Below are 7,005 nucleotides of genomic sequence, written 5' to 3'. Positions count from 1 at the left end.
AGTGTGGTCTCTACACTTCCCTAAATATTTTGTATTTACATAGAGTATATTTTGCTGTATACATGTTATTTCTTTTCTGTATAATATAAGCTTCTTGAGGGCAGAGATAGTTTTTGAATCACCAAGTATTTGCAACTCTTGTTACATGCTTGTTGAATTAAATTGAGTAAAGAAAGAGAGGATCTTTGTACAAAAGTGAGTGTCCCCCTAAAATTAAATAAAGTAGGTGTGTATTGGCCATAGCCAGTCCATTCTCAACCTTATCAAAACCTGAGATTAAGTCAGGTCTGCTCCCATTTAGTTCTGAGTTAACCTAGGCTTCTTCTCCTTTGTCATACTCAAGAAGGTTATTGTTCCCTCCCCTGTGCTCATTAGTATAATGAATAGGGCAGGGAAAACTTATGGGGGTGAATGTATCAATTAAATTGTGACTCCAGCCAATGATTTGTGCAAAGGAGGAGGAACTAGCCTTTCAAAGTGCATTATACATTTTTCTGTAGCAGAATTCTGCACCATTCAACTACAAATGGAAAAGGCAGATAGTAGAGATATCTCGGAGTTGGGTTTTTTTTTTGTCACATTAGGACATGTTTCAAGAAGAGAAGATAATGTTCATTTTATCTTGGAAACTATAGTACATAGATTGTGAGACCAGGATAGAACAATGGTTGAGGAGTGATTAAAAGGAAGTTCGCTGGTGACAAAAAGTAGATTTAGGAGAAAGGTGAGAAATGGAAAACTAGGAAATTGTGGTTACAGAGAAATTTCAGCATCCTGGATTATTCAGGCAGAATACTTATGGTTGATAAAGTCATAGTTTATTGTTTGTAGATGAATTAGAGAGAAGATTCGATGAAAATAGTTGATGAATTGTTGCACTTTGATGCCAAGTCATTGGGGAAGAGATATAACACAAGCAAATTAAAGTGCCCAAGTGGGAGGGCATGCGGTATAGGAGAAAATTGTAATCTAGGTACACCAAAATTCTTGATAAAGGGAAGAGAATTATGGGGTATTTTCTGTAATTTCTCAGTCATCACAGTCTCCTAGCCTTTCATTTTCACCTATCTTTCCAACCTATTCGTTGCCACAGGGAGGAATATGGGGGTGTTTGGGTCCCACAAGAATGTGAAGGGAGATTGTTAGTTTACATTACTAAAATTGGGGTATGCCTGCATTGGTGCATATGGGCAGGTATGTGAGTGTAAGACAAAATATATAGCTTCAATCTAAGGAAAACCTGAGATTAAGTGAGGTCTGCCCCACCTAGTTCTGAGTTAACCTAGGGTCCTTCTCCTTTGCACATGCTCAGGGAGGTTACTGTTCCCTTCTCTGTGCTCATTAGTGTAATGAACAGGGTGGGGAAAACAAATGGGGGTGAATGCATCAATTAGATTGTGACTCCAACCAATGATTGGCACCAAGGGGGAGGAACTAGCCTTTCAAAGTGCATATAAGACCTAGCATTTCTGGGACTCAGTACCTCTCTCATTCAGAGAGAGGTAGTCCTTCTTTGCAAAGATGTATTAATAAAAGACCATTTTAATCATTCTGGACTAAGTATTCTTGAGCCATTTTATAACAGCCACCAATGAATTTCTTGTTACTATCTCTGGGACCCCTTAGATCATTCTAGGCCTGAGAGTTTATTCCCATAATCATGGGTGACTGACTTCCAGGGCCATTACCCAAAATATTTCAACTCTCTAATATCAGGTATACAGAGTTAGTTGAAATCTGAGGGATCCCAGAGAGATAAGCCTGATAATCAAACCCTCTCATTTTACAGATTAAGACTGAAATTCTGAGTCGTTAGTGATTGTGTGTCCATAGCACACAGGTTGGTAACTTTCAGAGACAAAGGTTCTCTGAGTCTATAGTCACTATACTAGACTACCCCATGATGTAGATAGGAAAAGCATGAGAAAAAGAGGTATACGATGAAAGGAATGTTATTAATAATAGAAAGGGGTTCCTGGGGGATATAATGAAAGGGTAAGGTTGAGGAAGAGAGGGATTTTGGAAGTGTAGAATTCATGTAGATGGGCATGAGTATCAAGGAGTGAGGAAAGAAGTCTTCCCTGGGGGTGGCTAGGTGGCGCAGTGGATAAAGCACCGGCCCTGGAGTCAGGAGTACCTGGATTCAAATCTGGTCTCAGACACTTAATAATTACCTAGCTGTGTGGTCTTGGGCAAACCACTTAACCCCATTTGCCTTGCAAAAAAAATCCTAAAAAAAGAATTTCCAAGAGAGAGAACAGCATTACCCTCTGTTCCAGAAAGAAAAGCCCTCCTATAAGCACGTGTTTATATATGAAAGAAAAGATCCTTTGAAGTTCCTTATGGTGGAAGTATTAATACAAGGTCTCAACAGGTGCTTCAACTCAGATACTTCAATTCTTTTATGTTCCACAGATCTTTGGTTTAAGGACAAGAGTTATCTCAGTCAACAGGAATATATCAGACTTCTTTCATCATTGAAAAGGCCTCAGTTGTTGCCAGAATAGGTCAATATGGAAATCAAATTTCCTCTTCTTCTCTAGGTCCTAGAAAGTATATTTCTCCCACACATCATCATTTTCCACCAGTATAGAAGCTTGTTGAAAAAAAAAATCCTATCCCCCCCAGAAACCCAGGCATCCCTCTGAGGTTCCACAAGGTGAAGCTACTCAAATTGTCTGGGGCTGTTTTCTGGTGCTCTCCATGGTAGAAGTAGATCTAGGAAGCATTTCCCTATTTGCCACATGTAGGGAAGAGAAAAAAATTACATTCTTCAATTGAGTAAATTTCTGTGTGTTCTTGCTCCTACACATGTTTGCAGACTTCCTGCTGAGCTCTTTCTTATATGAAAGAAAAAGATTTAGCTCCGCTAAGAGGGTCCTTTAATCAAGAAATGAAACTCTTTCTGAATCATTTACATACTGACCCATGGACGCTAACACTAGAAGCTAAACTCTGTCTCTAATTAATTCTCTAAAGATAAACCTCAGACCATACCCAAGTCCAGGTGTCTTTTACTATAATTGTACTACGACTTGAGAACTAAAGGTTGTAAAGCCATGATAAATTGTTTTCAGAAATGTCAGCTAAGGTGGGACCCATTCCTTTTAAACTCAGATTCTATTGATTAAACAGGCATTGGGAGCCCAATTGGGGCAGCAGGGCAGATTTAGCCTTACAAAGAAAACAAAATATTTCTGCAAATACTAAACCTGTAGTAGTTCATGAGCCACATAAGTCCTTAGAAAATGACATTTCTGGAGGGAAAAAAAAGAATCATGAAATTACAGAGTAAAGGAGTTGGTAGGGATTATTAAATAGAACACAGGATATCAGCATTGGACAAGTCCTCTAAATGTAGGAAAAGAAAATGTCAGAATTAGAAGAAGCCTTAGGATGTAGGACATAGACTACTAGAGGTGGAAGGTGCAATTTAGGAGAATGAAGACTGGATTACACAGCCAATGTGGAAATATGTTTTGAGTAACTTCATGTGTATAAATGGGTATTGTCTTTCTTGCCTTCTCAATGGATAGAAGAAGAAATGGAGGAAGAGAGAACTTAGAACAAAAAATAAGAATAAAATTGAATTAAATTGTTTGTAAAAGCACTTAGAACCAGAATAGCAAAACTGTTGCTTTTATTTCTAGCTCTGTTCCTTGCTGTCTCTGTGACCTTAAGCCAGTTTCTCACTCTGGAGTCCTCTTTGCTAATCCAGTGTATTAGATGTAACTCATTCAATTTACTCTGGCTAGATTACACTCAGGATACATGTCTTGAACTCTCCTGGGAAATTCTGGGAAGACATCTTGTCTGGTGTGAAGGAATTGCTTCTTTAGGATGATGAAGCAATCCCTCAACTTTTCCATGATGTAGCAGGGAGAGGGGAATGCATCAGGGATCAGACATTATTGGGGATTCTTTTATTTTACTTTTTCCTTTCTGAATGTACATTGTGGGACTGTTGCTTTCTTGAATTAACTATGAAGAGTGAGATGGATGATTTCTTCTTCCTTTCCCCCACCACCAACAGTTATAGTGACTTTGAATGCATGTACTGACCAGATAAGCTGAACCTGGACCTTGGATTCTTTTATGCCTTTTCTGCATTACATTTCTTTTCCAAGTTACATTTCTTTTCCTGAGTGATGATCCTGAAACTGAAATTTCCACCCTTGGAGGTAGACTTTTAAATCTGAGAGATTGGAAACTCCTGAATTCATCAGTTTGTACTTCCTTTATTTACTTCAGCAATTCTTGAAAGATAATCAGTGCATCAACACAAGAAGACCTTTGAATATTTTCTGAATTTTGGAGTAAACACTGCACATAAGCCAAACCTAAACTCTAAGTTTTTCTCCTTTAGTACCTTAAGTGGCACAGTGATAGAATTAATGAACATGGAGTCAGGAAGACCTGAGTTCAAGTGCGATCTTAGACATATATTAACTGTATGACCATGAGTAAACCATTAAACATGTTTGTCCTAGTTTTCTCATTTTTAAGATGGGTATTATATTAATAATGCTTATATCTCAGAGTGAGTGTTAGAATCAAATGAGATAATTCTAATGTGAATAACATAGTGACTAATCAAGTGCTAAGTAAATGTAATCTATCATTAATATTATCATTCTCAAGTAACTCTATAAAAAGTCAGAGACAATGGGAAGAGAAGTCTGATCTCTTTCTCTAGTGCAATACTGAAACATAAACTCAGAGAAGAATGGACATCTTGAGAGTGAGGGTATCATCATTGCACATTCCACCAAATAGAGCAACATAAAAGGAGGAGATTGAATTAGACAATCTCTAAAGGTCTTTCTAATTCTTAAATCCTTTGATTATAAATAGACTGTTGAAAATAAGGTCTATCTGTGCTACTTACTAGCTGTGTGACTCCAGTAAGTCACTTGAGCTCTCTGACCTTCTTTAAAAAGGTCTAATAATAATAATCCTTGCCCTATTTCATAATGATGTATTAGGAAAGCATTTCATAAAGCTTTAATCATTGTAGAAATGTGACTCTACTCAAAGACAATAAGCAAGCTAATGCTAGAACCTGTACAAGTATGTACTCCTTATGTGCCCATGGAGTACTACAGGTAGGAAAGAAAAAAATGTCAGAATTTGTAACAAAGTTTCCAAACTGCATTGCCTTTGTTATTCACCTTGAATACATTCCATTTAATCAATGACACTAGATGTTTATTACCCCATATTTCACTATGTGCTAGAGATTATTACTTGAATAAGTCCTAGTGAATTGAAAATGCACACAAAGAAATCACTTGAAAACTTATTAGGACACATTTTCCTTGAACAGCAATAAAATCTATGCATACTCTGAACAAATCAGATTTTCCCTTATAAATAATCAGTTCTGGTAAAGCAGCCTGATAGAATGGAAAGAGCACTGGGCTTAGAATCAGAGAAAATGGGTTTCAATCCCATCTCTGCTGCTTACCAGTTGTGTGGGCAAGTCAATTCATTTCTCAGTACATCTCCACCTGAATAACCCATAGGCATTTCAAACTCAACATTTTCCAAGTACAGCTCATTATAGTTCCCTCCCTCCCCCCAAAAGTCATTTTCTTTTGAAAATGCACTACCTCTGCATTTTATTCATATGGGTCTGCCATTAATCCAGTAAAATATGCATGTAATCTTGTAGGCATCCTAGAATCTTTGTTCTCCCATTTCTTGAACTTTGACAAGGGAAGTCTTATTCACTTCAAGTCACATAATTCTTACTCTAGTTCAATTCTTCACCAATTCTCCCTTAGGCTTTTGCAAAAACCTCCAAATTAGGTGTGAATGTTTCTACTCTTTACCTGTATAATTCATCTTCTTCACAACTGTCAAATTGATATTCCCAAAATAGAGATCTGATATGTCAATCCCTAGTTAAAATTTTCAATGACTCCCTATTACTTCAAAAATGAAATGCAAAATACTTAGCTTGGCATTTTAAACTCTCCACAAAAAAGACTGAATTATCTCTCACCAATCTTTTATCACTTATGTATAATACTTTTATTCATATTATATACTCTGTGTTATAAGCTAATTGACCTGCTTGTTGTTTCATGTACACTATATTATACCTTTCATCTCTATATTCTTGCACAGGTTTCCATTCATTTCCTCCTTATGATGACTTCCTTAGCTTTCTTCAAAAGACAGCCAAGGTAATACTTTCTATACCAAATATTTCATAATCCTTATTCTATTTGTTAATTTTGTCTCATTTTTGAAGTAATTTTATGTCATTTCTGTACATTTTTTACTTACCTGTTTACATCTCATAACTCCCAGTCATGCATTAATACCTGGAGGGCAGGATATTTAAAAAAAATCATTGCATTTTCTGTGTTTCCATTTAATAGGCATTGGATTGAATATTTACTGAAATACAATGAAATCAGTAAATTAGACCAGAAGACTTCCAGCTCTAATAGCCTGTGTTTCTAAAATTTCTTCTTAGCATTCTCCCAGTCATATAACTCAAACTCCTCTTGAATTTTTCAGCACCTGAACTCTTTAAAAACTCAGGAATGAGTTAGCCTAGAAGGCCAGAGCTCTGGTTTAAGAACTTTGAAAGAAGGCACTGTTAACCTTTGACAAGTAATCTCACAGTTTCCAATTAGCTTTTAGATGGTTCTGGTGGGTTCTCATTTGGTTTTTGTTTCTCCTTTCATTTATCAACATAATCACTTCTCCTTATCATGATAAATACATGTCTGCTATTTGGTAACCTTCATTTTGTCTCCTCAACTGGAATGCCTGTGTTTCCCTTGCCAAAACTACATTTGAACAGAAATGCAGCAGTTTCTATACATCTTTATTGGCTACATTTGCCATTGAGGATAACTCATGAATAGGACTTCACTGTTCACTTTTACAGCCACTGAAGGTCTGGGTAACCAGTTATCTTATTAATTCCAAAGATTTTAACATCTCTTGGAAGATTATTCCAAAATCTATGTTTCTGAACCTGACCTC

Source organism: Macrotis lagotis, chromosome 1 (assembly GCF_037893015.1).
Source record: "Macrotis lagotis isolate mMagLag1 chromosome 1, bilby.v1.9.chrom.fasta, whole genome shotgun sequence".
Lineage (NCBI taxonomy): Eukaryota > Metazoa > Chordata > Mammalia > Peramelemorphia > Peramelidae > Macrotis > Macrotis lagotis.
Note: the sequence above shows the minus strand (reverse complement) of the source record.